Source organism: Mauremys mutica, chromosome 6 (genome assembly GCF_020497125.1).
Source record: "Mauremys mutica isolate MM-2020 ecotype Southern chromosome 6, ASM2049712v1, whole genome shotgun sequence".
Taxonomy (NCBI): domain Eukaryota; kingdom Metazoa; phylum Chordata; order Testudines; family Geoemydidae; genus Mauremys; species Mauremys mutica.
Genome location: NC_059077.1, coordinates 44,475,749 through 44,499,447, shown reverse-complemented (window position 1 = coordinate 44,499,447; position 23,699 = coordinate 44,475,749). Strand labels below are relative to the sequence as shown.

The window sequence follows — 23,699 nt, the reverse complement described above, 5'->3', positions numbered from 1 at the left end:
TAGATCTTAAAATCTTCGGAAAGGAGAGCAAGGAAGGTGGTTCTTATTAATGTTTGCAACTCCAGCTCAGAAGACAATGCTGCAGTGGCTGGTTGGCCATAAATTATTCTTGTACTTCAGAAATGTAGAAATAGAATGGACTACAATCTAATGTAACAACTTTTAGATTGAAAAAGGTACAAAACGTCCAGCTATACAATGCATACCAATATAATGAAAGAGCTCCTGAAAGTCATAGCACAGTGAAAAGGTAACATTGAGATACAGTTTTGATTCCTGGGCACTTGGGCCTGATTTTGAGGTATTGACTACTCTCAGACTTCAGTGGGCACAGAGGTTGCTCAGTGCCCTTTAAAAATAAGCTCTTGTGAATAGGCAGGATGTAGAAACGTTGCTCATTGCACCTTTCCAAACAATTAAAGGACTGCCATGAGATGTAATGGAAATCCTAACCAATTTTCTTCAGCCAGAACGATGGTGACCATAAGAGTTGGAGTGTAAAGGGAAGAAAACAGGGGATTCTTGAGGCTTTCATAAAGGAGATGAGGACAGGTGATGAGAAGGAAAAGGAGGAATGGGTCATAACTATACAGACTAAAACTGCTTAATCAGATAGCAAAGAATCTTGGATTAAAATTAATCAGGGAATCTCACAGAAAAGCTGAATCTGAGTTCCTGACCCGGCCTCTCAGTCCTTGAGTTGCCAAAACTCAAAAACAATTACTGGCAAGAGTATATGAATTGATTTTACTTTTCAATTAGTAAAGTACTCTGGATACCAAGTAACTTTTCATTCTAGTATACATTATTCTTTCACTTACACTTACCTTGAAGCAGAAATGCAAACATTATGATAAATTGATTTTTAAAAGGTTGTCTAGTTTTACTGCAGATTCTGGAAATACCTCAGTAACCTTTCCTGAGATGGTGTTTTGTAACTTTATATGAAAACAAATCTCAAATAATAATGCATACCCGTATGCCAAAGTAATGACACTCGGGAATTAATTCCCCTCATCCTCCAACAGTGGAAGAACACCAGTAATAGAAAGCCATACTAAATCAGGCCTTTCTGCCCTGTTATTGGGAGGTATCACTTCAGCTGGAGACCTAAAAAGAAATGTAAAAGGAAATTCTGAGGGATGATATTCTTCAGATTCAGCCACACAACGCTTAGACCTTGCAGTGCGTTTTTCCCCCTCCATAAAAGGGGGATCCTAACAGCAAAGGGGAAAAATTGCCAGCAAAAATTTCTCTTCATCACAGTGAAAAAGCACAAACTTTTCTGTTCAAACATCAGTTTTGCAAAATTGGTAAAACCATTTGTATGGGTTTTAGTGGGGAGACTTACAAGGGTCATCACTCTCAGACGGACTTACTTAACCCCACTGGCTAATTTAAAAACAATGGGACAGATCCTCAGCTGCTGCAAAAGTGGGATCATATCGGTGAAATCAAATGAGCTATGGCAATTTACACCAGCTAAGGATGTGGCCCACTGTTTCTAGAAGATCCTGTTTGTCACCTAGATTACATTTAAAACCCATGAGGTCCATATCATCTACACATGCTGCATAACTCTTCTTGCCATTAACAAGAACTAAGCAGCTACACTGCGAAAGGTTAAGATTCAAATGTTTAAAATGAAATTCTACTCAAAAAGTATTTTGCTGAATTCTAGCCCTCCATTATCACTCACTGAGCCAGATTCTCTGCCACTTCCAGCGTTGCAGAGTGCAGTAGAGATGTGGAACCATCGGAAAGCTGGCTACACTTCCCTGGTTTTCAGCCTGGCTTGCCACATGTTAGGGCAGTCTGGGGTTTGCTTTAATATGCTCCACCTGGCAGTGGTCTCTGGGAAAGCATCTGCCAGTTGGGGATTGCCAGAGTGCAGTGCTCTCCAGACACCAACTTGTTCCTAGTATATCCCCTTCACAAATGTGCATGATAAATACATTTATCACATGTAGGTGTAATGTTAAAAAAAAAACTTGAACCACTAAGATGTGCATTTGGGTGAGTAATAACATGATCATATTGCTGCAAATCTTGGTCTTCCTGTTTCATCAGAGTCATACTATTCATTGCTCCCACTTGTATGACACCTTTGATTCAGGCTTCAGGGACCAGGCCTTCTGTGAAGCATTTAGCACCATTACAGGTGCTATAAAATAATAGATATCAATGAGAGAGAAAATAATATAGTGGGCAGTGAGACTGAAGACAGGGAGGGTATTTCAGAGGACTAGGAAAGAACAGAATGGCAACACAAACACACATAAATCTGCTGAACAACATTATTCCCGCCCCCCCCAATCCTCTTTCCAAAATGGCACCCAAGGAGGAGGAAAGAGAAAGAAAAGAAACAAGGAAAGAGAAGTGCTTTGTGTTTCAAGATTTCCTCCCTTTTTATTTTGAAACAAGTTTGATAAATTAATTTCTAAATGATTTACCCTTTTGACATTGGTTTGGGTCAAACAGACGACATGTATTGGTATTTTCTCTTTTATAAATTCTACATTTCCCCCAGAAGTGGTCCAAAATCTTCAGTTGTCCCCCAAAATACTTTCCAGTCATCCTCAACATTATATCTTCACCTACCAGGAAGCAAATCAGAATTCTAAATAGCCCAATCCACCCACTTCAGTAATCTATTTATTTAGACTGGAGGCATTTCTCTGCTTTTTGCTTTTCATGTGGACCTTGTCTAAGCGAGGAAGGGTTTGTTAACATCGTTACAATGATACAGCTATACTGGCAAACCCTCCTAGTGAGCTTATATCAGCAAAAGAATTATTTTGCTGGTATAGCTTATCCTAGCTCCCTGAACAAAATAAGCTATAACAGCAAACAAACTTTTTTGCCAGTATAACTGTGTCTACCCTATGGCATTTGCCAGCATAGCAAAGTCAGTTAGGTGTGTGCCTTTTTCTTCACACTCCCAATCAACATAGCTAAGCCAGCAAAAATTTAGTGTAGGCCAGGCCACGGTGTGTGCACGAGGCGTGATTGTTCCCTTATACAAATGTAAATCAGACGTAATTCCATGGAAATGAATGCAGTTGCACCTGTTCAAAATCAGAGTAACTTCATTGACTTCACTGGAATTATTCCTGATTTACACTAGTGTAAGGCCTTGTCTACACTACAGGACTATTTTGAATCTACTTAATTCGAATTTGTGGATTCGACCTTATGAAGTCGAATTTGTGTATCCATACTAAATACACTAATTCGAACTTCTGAGTCCACATTAACGGGGCCGGCGTCGACTTTCGAAGCGGTGCACTGTGGGAAGCTATCCCACAGTTCCCGCAGTCCCCGCTGCCCATTGGAATGCTGGGTAGAGCCCCCAATGCCTGCTGGGGGAAAAAATGTGTCGAGGGTGGTTTTGGGTAACTGTCGTCATTGAACCGTCAATCACGCCCTCACTCCCTCCCTCCCTGAAAGCGCCTGCGGGCAATCTGTTCGTGCACTTTTCTGGTCAGTGACAGCGTGGACGCCACAGCACTGCAAGCATGGAGCCCGCTGCGATCCTCGCCGTTTTCTCCTCCTCGCACTTTATCGTCCACCTCTTCCACATTCAGCTGCTGAGAAATTGGGCTACTTTTCAATGGTTCTGCAAGCACTGGGGGACCATAGGGGACGTTTTACCAACATGAACGTCGTATGGCCGGGCAAGGTTCCTGATGCGTGTGTTCTCAGGAACTGTGGGCTGCTCAGACGCCTGCTGGAAGGTAGTTTCTTCCCGTACCACGAAATAACTGTTGTGGATGTGCATTTGCCTATAGTGATCCTCGGTGACCCAGCCTGCCCGCTAATGCACTTGCTCATGAAGCCCTATACAGGCGCCTGGGACAGCGACAAGGAACTCTTCAAATACCAGCGAGCAGCGTGACCTGTGACTGTTCAGTTTCTTTACAGAGAAGCTGAACCTGCCCCTGTTTCTTTACCCAGTTACTGTTGACTCTCCTCTTCGGTTAAATACCCCGTTCTCCCCGTTTCCTCCACTTCCAAGACACGTGTAAAAATAAAATACATGTCACACTGTTACTGAGGAGAGGTTTCTTTATTCATGACTTTTCGTTAAAGGGTCGAAACTGGAACGCAGACTGCGGTGGGTAGGGTGTGCGCTGATGTAAAGACCGCCTCTAAACTCAAGGAATGACAGGCTCCTGCTCCTACAGCGGTCCGCATTGCCGGACTGCTTGTTTCAACGGAGCCTGCCATCCCTCCTTTTTGGGATTCTGTGTGCGGGGGGCTATGTGGCCTTGTGGCGGAGGAGGACGGATACAGATTCCTCTGCTGCGTGACTCAGCGGTCCACGACAAGGACCGCTGTATAAGATCTGTACCTGCCCTCCCCCGCTAAAAAGTCACATCCCCACCGCCCACACAGAACCTGGAAACCACCTCCCATACCGACCACGGTGCCTGCTGACTGCACTGTGTGTGTTACCCGCTGCTGATCCGGCCCCCGTGTCTGTACCCTGCGAAAGGTGCCTGTCCTATGCAATTAGCAACGCACTTCCCCACGCACCCCATTCAAACACAGTCTTCAGTGAAGAAACATGACGGAAACAGTACTTAACAGCAAAGTATTTTTATTACTTAAGTACACAGTTATGGGATGGGACTGGGATTGGGACTTGTTTGAGTCCGGAAGGGAAGGACTTATGCAAATGTAGGGTAGGAGAGCTTTTGGTTACTTGAGCACTCTGCTGGGGTGCAGTGACAGTATTCACGGCCCAGGGCGGGCATCCTCCTGGTTATTTGAGGTGAGGGGGAATGTGACTTTGTGGCGGGGGAGGGCAGTTGCAGAGATACTGCCGGGGGCTCTGTCCTGCAGCGGTCCTGCAGAACATACACAAGTCGCCGGAGCGTGTCCGTTTGCTCCCTCAGTAGTACAAGCATTGCTTGAGTCGCCTGCTTGTGTTCCTCACGCCACCTCTCCTCCCATTCGCTGTGTGAGCGCTGGTACAGAGAGACGTTCTCCCTCCACTGCCTCTGCTGGTCCGCCTCGGCTAGGTAGCAGCCCACACATTCATCGAAAATCGTGTCCCTTGTCTTTTTCTTTCGCCGCCTAATCTTCGCCAGCCTCTGCGAGGTGGATGCTGTGGCAGGTCTGGAGACAGTGGAAGCTGTGAGATGGGAAACAGTTAGTTAATTCCTTGCAATGATACTTTTTTGCGAACAATTAACTGAGTCTAGGCTGTCTCTGTGAATTTTTTGTTGAGACCCCTGTGCCTGCTGTTGCACAAATCATTTGCGCGGTGGATTCTGGGTAAATGTCGCCAGTCATTCCTTCCTCCGGGAAAGCAATGGCAGACAATCATTTCGAGCACGTTTTCCATGAAATGCCCTGGCACACGCCATAGCGTGGCAACAATGGACCCTATTTTGCCTTTTGTATATGTCACCGTATGTGTACTGGATGCCGCTGACAGAGGCGGACCAGCAGCGCTACACAGCAGCATGCTTATGCTTTTGCATGATAGCAGCGATGGTTACCAGGCATACTGCACCGTCTACCATACCATGAACTGGTAAGAAGACGGTAATAAGATGGTCATGGTTACCTGTCCTTTTGCACTGCGCCATTTGGTGCTGTCATAAGTGCCCCTGGTCGATCAGCCAGGGGCGCAAAAGCAAAATTTGGGAATGACTCCCCGAGTCAATCCCTCCTTTTTGGGTATCTAAAAATAGAATCAGTCCTGCCTAGATTATGGGCAAGTGTACTAGAGAACCACTGTATCATACAACCAGAGACCACAGCTGCTCTCTGTCCAATCCTGCATAAATTTTGAGCTGAACGCTATTCACAGGGTGTGCTCCTGAAACAACCCCAGCTGTTCATTCCGTTCTTCCCCCAGCCTTCCTGGGTTCCAATACCATTGTCCCCCCACTTGTGTGATGAAGTAATATAGAATGCATGAACAAGACACAGGTAGTCGTTTGTGAGAAATGAGTGGAAGGAAGCCTCCAGCTGCAATGATAGTCCAGAGATGACATTAAGGGGTGTGGAGGAGGGAGCCACTCATCCCTCTGCTAGTCCAGGGGCAATTGAATCTTTTCTTTACAATGAAGGGTGGGGGCTGATGGAGCTCAGCCCCCTGTTGCAATGATGAGGACGGTTACCAGCCATACTGCACCATCTACCATGAAAAATTAGCAACAGGCGGCCTTGACCGACCGGTCCCAAGCAAGTTGGTACGGTTGTCATGGTTACCAGCCCTTTTGCACTGCCCCATGTGCCAATAGGCTGATGGTACAAAAAGATGGAAATGCATCCTCATCATCAGCCATCCATAGCGTGGGGGGAGCAAGGATGTTGGTGTTGAGTGCTGCACCATCGCGTCTATCTGCAGCATTCAGTACAGATACGGTGACATGTAAAAGAGTCAACAGAGGATTGTTTTCCCTTTAACTTCTGGGGGTCGGGGGGCTGCGTAAATTGCCGAGCTATGCCCCGACCCACCGCGGACACTGTGTTTGACCCTAGAAGCATTTGGAGATCAGCCAAGAATGCAAATGCTTTTCGGAGACAGCAGGAACTGTGGGATACCTTGCGTCCTCGTTCCCCCCTCCCTCCATGAGCGTCCATTTGATTCTTTGGCTTTCCGTTACGCTCGTCACGCAGCTGCGTGCTGAGTCTGTGCTATGCCGTCTGTCCGTTTATTTATTAAAAATACTTTGGACCAGGCGTAACGTAACATTTCTTCCCCTACTTAGATGCAGGAGTCTCCGAGCGAGATCACCGTGAGGACGGGCACTGAAGGAGATAGAGAGCGCATGCTGCGTGAAATCTAGCACGAACCACGGACCTATGCAGCCGTGCTCTGGGAGGCAGTGCTCCCTGAATACCGCGTGAAAGCCTCGCGCGGAAAAGTGTGCTACCACGGAGCACCCAATAAGGCAGCTCTCCCCAGGAACCTCCTGCTGATGCTTATCGATTAACGGCAGGAGAGCTTCGTGGCATTCTCCCAGGAGGATTTCTGTTCTATCACCATATATACAGAGACCTCCTTTTCACACACTTCAGATTCCTGTTATATTAAGAATAAAAGTTAACATGGTTAAAGCACTTACCGACAGATCCTACCCCTGATTCAGGATCCGGGTTCCTGGCCGGGGAGGGTTGGTAGGGGATCTCCGTGATGGTGATGAATAGATCCTGGCTGTCGGGGAAACCAGCGTTGTAAGCGCTATCGCCTGCCTCGTCCTCCACAAACCCTTCCTCATCTTCCCCGTCCGTGAACATCGTCGAGGAACTGTCCGTCGACACTGTCCCATCATCAGAGTCCATGGTCACTGGTGGGGCAGTGGTGGCAGGCTCCGTAGCGTCCGTTGGCCGCTTTGATTTTTTGGTAGGCTTGTCTGGGGTCCTTGATTTTCACGCGGCGCTGCGTTGCATGACGGCTGTATCCTCTGTCTGGATCATGGCTTTGGAGACCTTCTCGTAGGTCTTTGCATTCCGTTCGTTGGAGCGCAGCTCCGAAAGCACAGACTCCTCGCCCCACACACCGATCAGATCGAAGAGTTCCCGGTCAGTCTATGCCGGGTCCCTCTTTCTATTCAGAGATTACATGAACTCCTCTGCTGGAGAGCTCTGCATTGCTGCCGGTGCTGCGGAGCTCGCCCCGATGTGCAACCAGAACGTCAGATTCAAACCGCCCAGACAGGAAAATGAATTCAAATTTTCGTGGGTCATTTCCTGTGTGGCTGGGCAGAGAATCCAAGCTCGGGCTGCTGTCCAGAGCGTCAACAGAGTGGTGCAGTGTGGGATAGCTCCCGGAGCTACTAAGTTCGATATGCATCCACACCTAGCCTAATTCGAACTAGCCATGTCGAATTTAGCGTTACTCCACCTGCCGGGGTGGAGTACCAAATTCGAACTAAAGAGCCCTCTAGTTCGAATTAAATGGCTTCCTGGTGTGGACGGTTGAGCGGTTAGTTCGAATTAACGCTGCTAAATTCGAATTAAAGTCCTAGTGTAGACCAGGCCTAAGAGAGAGAAGAATCAAACCTAATAGGTGTTAGCTCATTTAAAAACGCATTAGCTGACAGCCGTGGTAGATACTTGTATTCAGGGGCGGCTCTAGGTATTTTGCTGCCCCAAGCATGGCAGGCAGGCTGCCTTTGGCAGCTTGCCTGTGGGAGGTCCCCAGTCCCGCGGATTCGGCGGCACGCCTGTGGGAGGTCCCCGGTCCCACGGATTCGGCGGCAGCCTGCAGGAGGACCAGCGGACCCTCCGCAGGCATGCCGCCGAAGGCAACCTGCCTGCCGCCCTTGCGGCGACCAGCAGAGCGCCCCCTGTGGCTTGCCGCCCCAGGCACGCGCTTGGCGTGCTGGTGCCTGGAGCTGTCCCTGCTTGTATTGCAGGTATAAAAAGAGGGTAACTAGAAGGAGAGGGTAGAACCTTTTTTTCTCAGCAGTGTACACCTTTCAGAAGTACACACTCTTATATAAGACACTTCTGAAAAAAGGGGAGATCCTCAGCTGCTGTGAGTCAGCATAGCTTCATTGCTGGCAGTGGAGCAATGTCAGTTTACACGAGCTCAGCATCTAGCCTTCGCTTTTTGTCAGGAGAGAAAGAAAATGACATGGCATATATGCAATAACTTGTCTCTTTTTCTGTTCAAGCAGCATGATAATTCCTGGAGGCTAGGCAGGGGGCTATCAAAAGGCAAAGTAGAACAAGTTAATAGTGCTTTGGCACCAACCTCTCATTGTTAACACAACCAACAATGTGCTAATAGGGTAAAATCGAAGCAAAACTTTCATTAATAAAAAGATCATAAGGTGGAACTGATGTAGTACTTCAGGGACCCTGTGTTGAAAGATCACTGCTTCAGGTCCCTCATAATCTCCGCTCTAAGTGCTAGTTCCTCTGTTGAAGGGCTTTGTTAATTTATAATTGTTGTCCTTTGTATTAAAACTGAAAATGAATGTGGACTTGCCTAGGGTCCCTGAAAGAGGAGTTCATGTCACAGAGCTGCTATTAGAAGTGGAAACGTCTGTGAAGAGATGTTCACAATTACTACCCATGGACAAGGTCAGCATGGGTCACTATCAGGGGCGGCTCCAGGCACCAGCAGCTTCAGTGGCAATTCGATGGTGGGTACGCCAAAGGCACGGGACTGGCAGATCACCCGCAAAAACACCGCCGAATCCACGCGGGCGTGCCGCCGAAGGCCGCCTGACTGTCATGCTTGGGGCGGCAAAATCATAGAGCTGCCCCTGGTCACTATGGAGACATTGACTTACACTTTCACTAGGCTAGGTTTTATAGGAAGGTTAATGAGCCATTTTGTACACGATTTTGAAAGTGCAACTTCCAGTTCTGCATAGTATTTGAAGGTAAATATCTTTAATGAATGTCAAAAGGCAGTAAACGTTTGGCATTGTGTTTGGTTTTCATATAATGCACCGTCTTAAGTCTGAAAAAATGTTTTCCTGTTTCCATTGCAGATTTAAATGGATATTTGGATTACTCCCAAATATCTCCTTCAATATAATGTCAAATGACCCCACAACTGGGGGCTGAGAAACTAAGAGGAGTCATCCCAAGCCATTGTAATCATTTTGCCTCTCTGATAAAAAAAAAACTCATTTAACTCTGTCTCTAGTGGCACCGAGACCACTTAGATAGAACAGAGCACCACACCCAGAAAGTGTGTGGGTTACATAAATACACAGGCAGGCTGCATGTGGAGGCAGCTAGGCCCCCAGAGAATCGCTGGATAAACAGGTAGCAATGGCACTTTCAAACCATTTACATGAGGAGGGAAGCTATTGTCCCCATCCCAGCCTCTTGGAACCCAGATGGGGTCATGCTGGTACATAGAAACAGAAGGACCCTCTTGTCTGGAGGTATTTGCCTCCAGAGTCTACTCCTGGGGGAATTCTGAGCTTACAAGTTGAACCATAAAGAGGCATACAAATGTTTAGCTTATCTGGCACTTAAATACCTTGCAACGCCAGCTACAACAGTGCCATGCGAATGCCTGTTCTCACTTTCAGGTGACACTGTAAATAAGAAGCAGGCTGCATTATTTCTAGTAAATATAAACAAACTTGTTTGTCTTAGTGATTGGCTGAACAAGAAGTAGGACTGAGTGGACTTGTATGACGTGAATTGAAAAATACTATTTCTTTTATTTATCTTTTTTACAGTACAAATATTTGTAATCAAAAATAATATTAAGTGAGCATTGTGCACTTTGTATTCTGTGTTGTCACTGAAATCAGTATACACCGAACCCTCGCTAGAACGTGGGATTTGGGATCCATGCGTGGTACCGCATTAACATGAGGACCACATTATAGAGGGGACCGCGTTAAAATGAATTGCAATTAAAGTAATTAAATTTGGGATCCATGGCCGCGACCATGTTCTGTGCAAATTTGTGCTATATAGACGCGCGTTCTAGCGAGAGTCCGGTGTATTTGAAAATGTAGAAAAACATCCAAAAATATTTATAATCAATTTAAATTGGTATTCTGTTATTGTTTAATGGTGTGATTAAAATTGCAATTAATTGTGACTTTTTTAATCTAGTTTGTTTTGCATTTATCACATGCATTAAATGCAATTAATTGACAGCCCTAAATAGAAGAAAGGCACAAACAAAACACAATTAAGAGTTTATAAAAATTTTAAACTACAAGAAAAAGCATGAATGTAGAAGAAAATTAAAATGGGGAGAAAAATACAAAAAACCTTCACCACAGTCCTATAACTATAAAACTGATACTGTTGTGGTTGGTGCATTATAAATACCTTTTGATAGATTAACCGGAAAATACAGCGGTGTCATTAATGCATAGGTTATAAATGCCTAGGTTACAGAGCCAGACCACTGTGATCATGCAGTCTGAGCTCCTATTGTGAACCTTTGGTCCCCCACCCTTCCTTGCTCTTTTGAGTACAGCTTTAAGTAATACAGTGTGGCTGACAATATATTTTCTTAAAGGGAATTCTGTCAGGATTTTGCTTGCCTCACTGCATAGAAAAAAATCTATTAGCTGTCAGGATAAAAAGGATTAAGTAAAAATGAAATGAGACAAAGAAACAAATTGCATTGTGAATGAAAAGTAAATACAAGTTTTGAGAAAAGCATAATGTGAAGATTTAAAAAGAAAAAAAAAAAGGAAACCAGTCCCAGATCTATTAGAGTGTGAAACAGTCTCCCACAGGAATTGGCAAAATCCCCATAATCTGAGACACTTAAAATCAGACAAGACAAAGCATAGGGCTTGTAGTTCCCAACTTGGCATTTGGGGTGAGGGGAGTGAGAACAGGATAAAAAGGAGTGTCATTGTGGGTAAGGAAAGCTATAGCACCCTAAAGCTATTTGTAGATATTTTAGGTATGGGAAAATATTATTTTGGACTTCAATGATATTTTAGCTTTGTTATGCTCGAATCTACATTTGCCATGAAACCCGTGTAATACAAAATAAATAGAATAAGACATAAAAGCATCTACTGTATAATGAAACATCTTTTGGTCTATTTTCTATTCCACTAAAGGGCATAATGATCCCAAAGTGTTGACTTTTTGCTGACATTCAGTGCATTTCCATTCATTTTGTCTCCTGCAAGCTAATACTGCATTTTCTAAATCTTAGTCAATTACAGTGGGAACAAGGTAGTTTTAGTGACAGCTTGAGTGGTCAACTCCCACTCCTGAATTGTTTTTTGTTTTTGAAAATTCTGTCTAATTAGTTTATACTCAAGGTGTACACTTATAAATATTATCTTTATCTTAGCAACAACAAGAATGACAACACAGCAGAATACAGAAAGGATGTTTATGCAAATCAGGATAGGCAAGCAAAACAAATTCTTTTGTTTATCACTTTGCACTATTTTCTGTACCTTGCTGCAGGGTTTTTTATGGTCATTTAAAAGTTTATAATCACAACTGTTAGAAGCTTTAAGTAGCTTTTAACACATCTACTTAATGAATAGTAAAGATGTTCATTAAGTGAGCTTCAGAAAGAACCTTCTCCCGTGGCTCTGTAAATTGATTGAAAAAGAGAAAAAGGATTTGTTTTCCCAGAGGTTTAGAGAAAACTAAAAATGCAAGCCAGTAACTTTATGGCAGTATCAGAGCAGCGACTCCTTTTCTGTGTTTGCTTGAAAGACTCATTTTACACAGCGGGCCTGATTCTCAACTCACACTGATGTAAATAAGGAATATCTCAATTGAAATCAATGGAGCTGCACCAGGATCTGGCCCAGGATCTTTTAGAAGTGCCTGGTGCATTGGGGATTATAATATTTCCAAACTGGAAGAAGGAGCAGGCATAATCTTTGCCTGTCATTGCCAGTAATGAATAAAGTGAGATTAGTTTGTTTGTTCTGGTGAAATTTGTTCCTGGATCTGCTTTTTATTTTTTTAGAGACCAAAGCCTTTTTTCCATAAAACAGAGAAATGATCAGTGCTGTGTGGTCTACCTACAGTAAATCATAGAAAAGTGCAGCTATGTGCTAATGAACAGTCATTTAGATATCAGAGCTGGTACGAGAATTTAGATGCATACAATTCTATGTCCATTTTGTTTAGAATAAAATACAAGTCTCTTAACCCATCCTTGTTTACTGTACTCTCAGGCTGACAAGAGCCAGCAGTTTCCCTTGCAGTTGCAATTTACTGTGATTTCCGTAACAGATTCAGCCCATAGAGCTTTTGTACAACTTGAATCTCACTACTTCAATTTGTAATGCTATTGCCTATAAAATAAGATGAACAGAATTAATTACAGAATGTGCACTTTATTTTTTTAGCAAACTTAGTTCTCCTCTCCCTCAAAAAAAAAAATAACCTGTTATTTCTAGTAGTCACACCTAGATACTGAGTAAATTACTTCACCGAAGCTTTTGTACTCATGGACAGTATCTGAAGAGGTGCTATGATCATATACCTTGCTGTGTGTATTCATTGCTACAGATGGATATTGAGCATACATGAGGGAAAATAGGCATTACTTCCCTTCCCCCATATGTTCTTTCCCTTCCCCACCTCATTTCTTCTCTTTCCTATCCTTCTGCTTTTCCTTCTATCTAATAAGAGTCTGGTTTAGCTGGCCAAAATTGTATATTTTGCACCACTGCTGCAAGCCTGAAACCAAAAGGACAGCTACAATCAATGCCCTAAGTAACCCTGTGCTTTGCAGGTCTCAGAGGTTATGTCTAAACAGTAACTAGACACCCACGGCTGGCCCGTGCCAGTTGACCCGAGGTCACAGGGCTCAGGCTGTGTTGTGGTTTCATTGCTGTCTAGGTTTTTGGACTTGGACTGGAGCCCTAGCTCTAAGACCCTGCAGGGTGGGAGGTTTACACTGCAATGAAATAGCCCCACAGCCCAAGCCCCACAAGCCTGAGCTGCATTTTCTGTCTTTGCTGTTGTCTTCTTTCCCCTTTTGTGTGCCTTTGCCTTGTCTTCTAAGAAACAAAATTAAATTTAACAACTGCGACAACAACAGCTGGAGCCTATCTCAACTAACTTTCTCTTTCCCCCCCAAAAAACCCAGTTATTGCCATCTTTCATATCAGCTAAAAAACTGTCCAACAGAAAGGTTTTCCTTAGAAAAGCTTTCTACAACTAACCATCCCCCCCAAAAACAACAAAAAACCACACACCTACGGTTATAGTTAAAATAAAAGTTTTATTTAATACTTTAAATTTTAAATGCTTTAACTGTTTTTCCTTCTTTTCAATAAAAAATTAAAAAAATGTTTGTTATGGTACTAACCAAGCTAAGGTCTTTGTATACCAAACCTTTTTTAAAATTAACGTTAAACGGTAACAGGGTCCTGTTAACACCTTTAACTCTTTAAGCCCATATAGTCTATCAAAATTAATACAACATTCCTAATCTATAGGTTCATGTTTCTCTGTTTTACAGAGTGCACTAGCAGGAAAGACAGTGAAATGTGAACAGAGCAGCAGTATGAGAGTACAGAGAAGCTAGACACTGCACAAAGTGCGGTGCTGTAAGTCCCCCGTAGGGACACTGCAGATGCAAACTAAAAGGTTCCTACTTTATGTTAACGCAGTCCTTTTTTAATTCACAGCCCTGTAGTCTGAACTGCACAACAGTGTACACATGTCCTAGGACTTGCGAGATCTGTGTTCTATTTCCAGCTTTACTACTGACCTGCTATGTAAGATTAGGCAAGACACTTCATCTCACCTCTCTGTTTTCCCTTCTGTCCTATTTGTTTTGTAAGCTCTCTGGGGGCACCGATTGTGTTTTACTATATGTTTGGGCCTCAATCTTGGTTAGATTGTCTTGGTGCTACTAGAATACATAAAAACAACAATGATGAATACTAGTAGATGAGATCAGTATAGGGCTCTTAGGTTGCTATTTTCAAAGGAATCTATGAGTTTCAGTGGGCTTTAGGCACCTAACTTCCTTACAGTCCTTTGAAAATCCTAGATTCAGCTAGGGAAATTGAGAGGATTTTTGAAAAGAGAAAAAAGTAGTATAATCTGTTTATATTACCATATGTAGCCGGGTGGTTACTTGCTCCTGCCCTGAGGGGCTTGAAACAGCTCAGGAGGGGGCTGTGGCTGGGGCAAGAAGCCTGGGCTGATTGGGGAAAGTCGGCTCAGCTGTGGCCATGCCCCAATCAGGCCCAGCTGACCCCTATAAGAGGCTGTGAGCCAGAAACCCAGTAGGTTTCCCTCTGCTTGGAGAGGGAGAAGGGCCTGGCTGCAGGGACCTAGCAAGACACCTAGATTGGGAGCAGGGCTGGGGAAGGGCCAGAGGAGCTGGGAACGCTGGCCTGGAAAGCCCCAGGCTGCGGGCCTCGCTATAGGCCGAATAGGTGCAGGGTTGCAACGGGGCAGCCCAAGGGTAGGCAGAGGCAGCAGGTCCGAATCCCTTTGCCTGTGATGAGTGCCTTATACTGCAATCTGCCCCTGTGAATGGGGGCTAGATGGAGACTAGGCAGTAGCAAAGACTGAGGTGAAGTGGGGATAGTGGGTGGGGGGTTCCCCTGGGAGGAGGAGATCCAGAACTGTGGGGTTACTGCCAGGGGGCAGCACCCAGTTAAAGGGGCACCGGGGTCCTGGAAGGGACATGGGGGCCAGCAGTAAAGCGAATCACAAGCCAGCAGAGGGCGCTCTGGACGCTGGAAGCTAATTCCCGAAGATAACCAGCAGGAAGCACTGCCGGGTGAGTCTGCGCAAGCTTACACCATATAATATTTTCTTCCTTGTCTTTGTTAGTTATTGTGACAGGATCTCCAGGGTACAGCCTGGAACTGTGGGACTTTTTGTGCCCTGTTAACTCTCCAGCCTGGGCTGTCTCTCACAAAGTTATGCCACTGACAGACAGTGAACTCCTCCAGGCACTGTGCTCACTCAGCCATCAGCATGTGGATCCCCAAGCCCAGATTAATGGCGTGAAGCTCACCAAGCCACTCATGGATTATACCGAGAGAGATACCAGCCAATCACCCCAACCTTGCACCCCAGAAATACTCCATCTTATGCTGCTCAAGATTCCCTTGGACTGTGCAAGCTCATTAATTAGTTCACCAGTTTGATAAAAGAGTAGTGGACATGCAAGAGCCCTTGTTAACCCAAGCTGAGATTCCCCAAGCACTTCAACCAAAACCACACTGTTTTAGGTAAAATATAAAACAGATTTATTATCTACTAAACGATAGATTTTAAGTGATAGGCACAGAGATCAAAGTTGATTACATAAGAAAAAAATAAGACTGCAGTCTGAAGTCTAACTGTAACAGACTAAGGCCTTGTCTACACTACAAGACTATTTCGAATCAACTTAGTTCGAATTTGTGGATTCGACCTTATGAAGTCGAATTTGTGTATCCATACTAAATACACTAATTCGAATTTCTGAGTCCACATTCACGGGGCCAGCGTCGACTTTGGAAGCGGTGCACTGTGGGAAGCTATCCCACAGTTCCCGCAGTCCCCGCTGCCCATTGGAATGCTGGTAGAGCCCCCAATGCCTGCTGGGGGGAGAAATGTGTCGAGGGTGGTTTTGGGTAAGTGTCGTCATTGAACCGTCAATCACACCCTCCCTCCCTCCCTCCTTGAAAGCGCCTGCGGGCAATCTGTTCGTGCACTTTTCTGGTCAGTGACAGCGCGGACGCCACAGCACTGCAAGCATGGAGCCCGCTGCGATCATCGCCGTTTTCTCCTCCTCGCACTTTATCGTCCACCTCTTCCACAGTCAGCTGATGAGAAATTGGGCTACTTTTCAATGGTGCTGCAAGCACTGGGGGACCATAGGGGACGTTTTGCAAACATCAACGTCAGGTGGCCGGGCAAGGTTCATGATGCGTGTGTTTTCAGGAACTGTGGGCTGCTCAGACGCCTGCAGGAAGGTAGTTTCTTCCCGGACCACGAAATAACTGTTGTGGATGTGCAGATGCCTATAGTGATCCTCGGTGACCCAGCCTGCCCGCTAATGCACTTGCTCATGAAGCCCTATACAGGCGCCTGGGACAGCGACAAGGAACTCTTCAAATACCAGCGAGCAGCGTGACCTGTGACTGTTCATTTTCTTTACAGAGAAGCTGAACCTGCCCCTGTTTCTTTACCCACTGACTATTGACTCTCCTCTTCGGTTACATACCCTGTTCACCCCGTTTCCCCCACTTCCAACACACGTGTAAACATAAAATACATGTCCCATTGTTACTGAAGAAAGGTTTCTTTATTCATGACTTTGCGTTAAAGGGTTGAAACTGGGAGGCAGACTGTGCTGGGTAGGGTGTGTGGTGATGTAAAGACCGCCTCTAAACTCAACGAATGACAGGCTCCTGCTCCTAGAGCGGTCCGCAGTGCCGGAATGCTTCTTTCAATGGAGCCTGCCATCCCTCTTTATGGAATTCTGTGTGCGGGCGGATATGTGACCTTGTGGTGGAGGAGGACGGATACAGATTCCTCAGCTGCGTGACTCAGCGGTCCAGGACAAGGACCGCTGTATAAGATCTGTAACCGCCCTCCCCTGCTGCAAAGTCACATCTTCCCCGCCCACACAGATCCTGGAAACCACCTCCCATACCGACCAGGGTGCCTACTGACTGCACCGTGTGTGTGACCCGCTGCTGATCCTGCCCCCGTGTCTGTACCCTGGGAAAGGTGACTGTCCTATGCAATTAACCACCCCCTTCCCCACGCCCCCCATTCAAACACAGTCTTCTTTGAAAAAACATAACGGAAACAGTAATTAACAGCAAAGCATTTTTATTAATTAAGTAGACAGTTAGGGGATGGGACTGGGATTGGGACTACTGTGAGTCTGGAAGTGAAGGACTTCGGCAAATGTAGGGTATGAGAGCTTTTGGGTACTTGAGCACTGTGCTGTGGTGCAGTGACAGTATTCACGTCCCCGGCCACCCCTCCTCCTGATTATTTTCGGTGAGGGGGGTATGGGACTTTGTGGCGGGGGAGTGCGGTTGCAGATACACTGCAGGGTGTCTCTGTCCTCCTGCGGTCCTGCAGAACATCCACAAGGCGCCTGAGCATGTCCGTTTGCTCCCTCACTAGTCCAAGCATTGTTTCAGTCGCCTGCTTGTCTTCCTCACGCCACCTCTCCTCCCGTTCGCTGTGTGAGCGCTGGCACAGAGAGACGGTCTCCCTCCACTGGCTCTGCTGGTCCGCCTCTGCTAGGTAGCAGCCCATACGTTCCTCGAACATCTTGTCCCTTTTTCTTTCGCCGCCTAATCTTTGCAAGCCTCTGCGAGGGGGATGCTGTGTCAGGTCTGGAGACAGTGGAAGCTGTGAGATGGGAAACAGGGAGTGAATTCCTTGCAAATATTCTTTTTTGCGAACAATTAACTGAGTCTAAGCTGTCTGTGTGAATTCTGGGTTGAGACCCCTGTGCCTGCTAGGGCACAAATCATTTTCGCGGTGGATTCTGGGTAAATGTCGCCAGTCATTCCTTCCTCCGGGAAAGCAACGGCAGACAATCATTTTGAGCACGTTTTCCATGAATTGCCCTGGCATACGCCATAGCGTGGCAACCATGGAGCCTGTTTTGGATTTTGTGTATGTCACCGTATGTGTACTAGATGCCGCTGACAGAGGTGGGCCAGCAGCGCTGCACAGCAGCATGCTTTTGCTTTTGCATGACAGCAGCGATGGTTACCAGGCATACTGCACCGTCTACCATACCATGAATTGGTAAGAAGACGGTAATAAGATGGTCATGGTTACCTGTCCTTTTGCACTGCACCATTTGGTGCTGTCATAAGTGCCCCTGGCCGATCAGCCAGGGGCGCAAAAGCCAAAATTGGGAATGACTCCCTGAGTCAATCCCTCCTTTTTGGTATCTAAAAATAGAATCAGTCCTGCCTAGAATATGGGCAAGTGTACTAGAGAACCACTGTATCATAGAACCAGAGAGCACAGCTGCTCTGTGTCCGATCCTGCATAAATTATGAGCTGTATGCTATTCACAGGGGGTGCTCCTGCAACAACACCACCTGTTCATTCCGTTCTTACCCCAGCCTTCCTGGGCTACCATACCATTGTCCCCCCACTTGTGTGATGAAGTAATAAAGAATGCAGGAATAAGACACAGTGACTTGTTTGTGAGAAATGAGTGGAAGGAAGCCTCCAGCTGCAATGATAGTCCAGGCAGGACATTAATTACTGTGGATGAAGGAGCCCATCATCCCTCTGCTAGTCCAGGGGCAATTGAATCTTTTATTTACAATGAAGGGTGGGGGCTGATGGAGCTCAGCCCCCTGTTGCAATGATGAGGACGGTTACCAGCCATATTGCACCATCTGCCATGAAAAATTAGGGACAGGCACCCTTGATTGACCTTACTGATGCTAGTCGGCATGGTTACCAGCCCTTTTGCACTGCCCCATGTGCCAATAGGCTGACGATGACGACGGGTATCAATCGTACTGTACCGTCAGCCACCCATGGCGGGGGGGGGGGAGCAAGGATATTGGTGTTGAGTGCTGCAGCATCGCATCTATCTGCAGCATTCAGTAAAGATACGGTGACATGTAAACGAGTCAACAGAGGATTGATTTCCCTTTAACTTCTCGGTTTCGGGGGGGGGCGTAAATTGCAGAGCTGTGCCCTGAACCAACGCGGACACGGTGTTTTACCATAGAAGCATTTGGAGCTCATCCAAGAATGCAAATGATTTTCGGAGACAGCAGGAACTGTGGGATACCTTGCGTCCTCATTCCCCCCTCCCTCCATGAGCGTCCATTTGATTCTTTGGCTTTCCGTTACGCTCGTCACGCAGCTGCGTGCTGAGTCTGTGCTATGCCGTCTGTCCGTGGATTTATTAAAAATACTTTGGACCAGGCGCACCATAACAGTAATTCCACTACTTAGATGCATGAGTCTCCTAGCGAGATCACCGTGAGGACGGGCACTGAAGGAGATAGAGAGCGCATGCTGCGTGAAATCTATCATGAACCACGGACCTATGCAGCCGTGCTCGGGGAGGCAATGCTCCCTGAATACCGCATGAAAGCCTCGCGCGGAAAAGGGTGCTATCACGGAGCACCCAATAAGGCAGCTCTCCCCAGGAACCTCCTGCTGATGCTTATCGATTAACAGAAGGAGAGCTTCGTGGAGATCTCCCAGGATGATTTCTGTTCTATCACCATATATAGAGAGACCTCCTTCTCACACACTTCAGATTCCTGTTATATTAAGAATAAAAGTTAACATGGTTAAAGCACTTACCGACTGCTCCTTCCCCTGATTCAGGATCCGGGTTCATGGCCGGGGAGGGTTGGTAGGGGATCTCCGTGACGGTGATGAATAGATCCTGGCTGTCGGGGAAACCAGCGTTGTAAGCGCTCTCGCCTGCCTCGTCCTCCACAAACACTTCCTCATCTTCCCCGTCCGTAAACATCGTCGAGGAACTGTCCGTCGACACTGTCCCATCATCAGAGTCCATGGTCACTGGTGGGGCAGTGGTGGCAGGCTCCGTAGCGTCCGTTTGCCGCTTTGATTTTTTGGTAGCCTTGTCTGGGGTCCTTGGTTTTCACGCGGCGATGCGTTGCATGATGGCTGTATCCTCTGTCTGGATCATGGCTTTGGAGACCTTCTCGTAGGTCTTTGCATTCCGTTTGTTGGAGCGCAGCTCCGAAAGCACAGACTCCTCGCCCCAAACACCGATCAGATCCAAGAGTTCCTGGTCAGTCTATGCCGGGTCCCTCTTTCTATTCAGAGATTACATGAACTCCTCTGCTGGAGAGCTCTGCATTGCTGCCGGTGCTGCTGAGCTCGCCCCGATGTCCAACCACGAAATGAGATTCTAACTGTCCAGAAAGGAAAAGGAATTCAAATTTTCCCGGGTCGTTTCCTGTGTGGCTGCTCAGAGCATCGAAGCTCGGACTGCTGTCCAGAGCGTCAACAGAGTGGTGCACTGTGGGATAGCTCCCGGAGCTACTAAGTTCGATTTGCATCCACACCTAGCCTAATTCGAGCTAGCCATGTCGAATTTAGCGTTACTCCACCTGTCGGGGTGGAGTACCAAATTCGAACTAAAGAGCCCTCTAGTTCGAATTAAATGGCTTCCTGGTGTGGACGGTTGAGCAGTTAGTTCGAATTAACGCTGCTAAATTCGAATTAAAGTCCTAGTGTAGACCAGGCCTAAGCAATATTTGAATCAAATGGCTTTTCTTACCCTATAGGCAGATCACAATTCTTAATACACAGGCTGTATTCACTTTCAGCCGGGGACCAATCTCCCCAGTACAAAGTCTTTGTTTTCCAGACATTCTTCCAGGTATTAAGATGGGGGAGGAGAGAGGCCAAGTGGTGATGTCACTGTCCCTTTTTTATACTTTCCTCCAGCTGCTAGAAGGATCCTTGCTGTGTTACATGAGTTAGATAGCCCTCATTGCCTCCGTGCCCTCTCTGAGGATTCCCCTTAATGAGCCATCAACAGATGTCTGGCTGGTCCTGATGAAAATCTCTCTCAATAGGTGCTCCTTTGTTGCCACTGAAAGGCTGGCTGTGTGCATCTCCCAGCCTCACAACATATTTCAGTAACACACACAAAGCAATACTTCATAACTCCACATGCAATGGTAACACGCATAATTCAACAGGGTAGTAATGTTCAGTAGCTTGTGACTTCTCAAATTATACCTCACAAGGCATACTTTGTACAAAACACATAATCATATTACAGTGGTGAATATGGGGGTCCCAGGGTGCTATTTTGAGGTACAGAGTGTCACAGTTATATAGTCAAATTTCAATCACTTTAACTTGCATTCCCCAGACAAAAGACCAAATCTATTTAATGAGTAATAGATAAACTTGCAAGCAGAAACATGCATTAAAATCTTGAAAATATTTTGCAGGGGGGTTCTAAAGGCCATATCCCAACCTAAGTGTTAGATGTGGTATGGCCTTTCAGATTGTTGTAATCATATCTAATAGCAGCAGTTAAATCTGGATGTTAATTGAAAATGTAAGTGTTTCAGTACTGGTTTGGATTTAACTGATTTATGGGCATCTGGATCTACGGATATTTAAAAGATGGGCTTCTTGTGACCAAGAACAGAGAAGTGATTAATCAAAGAATGCAATCAGTAAGTGGCATATTAAAATGCTGCAGTTTACCAAAGGGAAATAGAGCTGTTTATCTAGTTTAACTTTTACATGCAAATCATTCACTAAAACTCTACAGTACATTTTCACTATGGTGTACAAAGAGTGAGCAGTATAACGACCAGTGATATCCATTTTAATTCTTTCATGTTTTGGTGCAATATAACAATAAAACATCAGTGAAATTCAGTTAGCTCTTTTTAGAATTTGTTTGGTTATATTTTAGAGTTGTTTTGGAAGGTGGTGCAAAGCAAAATCCTTCCCTCTCATGTAAATTTTAATGCCACAGTTTGAGACTTGTTCTTTTTATTTACTCAAGTATTTACTTTTATTGCTTGTCTTTTTGTCTTTTACCAAAAAAAAAATGTAAAAGAAGTAATGTTAGGAGCCAGAGTCAAAATTACCTCAGAGGAAAATTGTGAGGATGAATTAGTTCATGTACATACAACACTTTTGAAGACGTATGCATTCTAAGCATTGCCATCACAGTCCTAAAATAGTCAATTGAGTTGTCTTTTTCAGCAGTCCATTATTCTGTGTATTATATAGGTATCTTATGAACCACATTTTCAAAGGGCATTAATCCAGCCTTTAAATAGATGCCTGCAATACATTCTCTCATCTTTGTAGGTACATACATAATTTTGATGAAGATTCACTACCTGATTTTGGGGGACAAACGTGGTTTGTACCCACAGATCAAGTAGCTATTGAAATCATAATATTTGTGTCCACCAACTTATGGTGATACACACACTAAACCATACAAAAAATCCCTACAAAGACAAGATGCTCCACTGCATGCTCTCCTCCTCCAGAAGAGCGGATGAGAAAACAAACACAACAGATGTTAGCCATGTTGCTTAATACACCGCTGTCAGGTGCTCAGATACTACAGTGATGAGCGCAGTATGAGAATCTATACAGGCTAGAATAGAAAACTGTAAACTTCAAAATTGTGGGCTCAGTTGTAGAGGACCAATATATAGATATAGAGCTATCTTTCTATCAGTATAGATTGTGTATTTTGTAGGCTAGAAGTCATTATTTCCAAAATTATATAATCAGATCCTGTTTCAGGCAGTGTTTTCTTTTCAGCTTAGCCTATAGTTCAATACTGCCCTGGGCAGTGATATTTGGAAATGTTACATTTACTGTTGATGAATAAATATTATTATACTCTTTAGTGCTATCCAAACAGAGATGTCCAACTCCATATGCAAACCATTGGGTCAATTTTTTAATTCACCAAATGCAGCAGAAGGAAGTCGAGGAAAATTCCAAATAGACAGAAGAGTTATCTTATTGCTAAAAGTCTAACAAGAAGTCTGAAATGAGGCAGTTTAAAGCCTTATTTCAAGGGTGTTTTTAATGCCATTTGACTACATAGCCCAAAATCTGATTCTTTAATTTTGTCAGCAGAGTCTTTAATTTTGTCAGCAGAGCAGCAGCTTTTAAAATAACAAGTTTTGTTAACTAATTGAAGCTGCTTGATCAGCAATCTCTCTAAAGTAAGAGGTGATTATTTTTTTTTGTCCTGGATTCTTTTAGTCTGATGAGCCCACTAATGCTGAGGGTATCCCTTAAGTTACTGCCTGTTGTCAGAGTGATCTCTAGTATGTTTGCTGCTGATTCATAGGTTTTTATCTACTTTTGCACACTGTAAAATGCTCTAACTGAATAGCACTGTGGAGTCAGACCCAATCAAGGACTCTGCAGAGCTGTGTGGGTATATAAATCTCTGGGGCCACTGACTCAGTCAGCCATACTGTCAGCTCAATTATGTGCCACAATCCTTGTAATGAGATTTTCAATGGTATCAGTTTAACATTAACCCTCGGTGGCCTGCTCTGGCTTTTATACATAATTAGAGCATTATCTTCCCAAGTTCTTCATGTTGTTTTTGATCTGCCCTGAGCTGTAACATACACAGTGTTGTTGAGCTGTGTTGATCCCAGGATATTAGAGAAACAAGGTGGGTGAGGTAATATCTTTTATTGGACCAACTTCTGTTGTGGGAGAGAGAGACAAGCTTTCAAGATTACACAGAGCTCTTTTTCAGAAGCTATAATGGAAAGTTCCCTGGAAATTCTTCA

At 45.1% G+C, this 23,699-nt stretch overlaps 1 protein-coding gene across 15 annotated transcripts in view; it reads left to right on the top strand.

The window, feature by feature from the left end:
- SV2C (synaptic vesicle glycoprotein 2C) overlaps positions 1–23,699 on the top strand; it is a 312,143-nt gene that overhangs the window by 230,884 nt on the left and 57,560 nt on the right. The gene's annotated exons all lie outside the window — the stretch shown is intronic.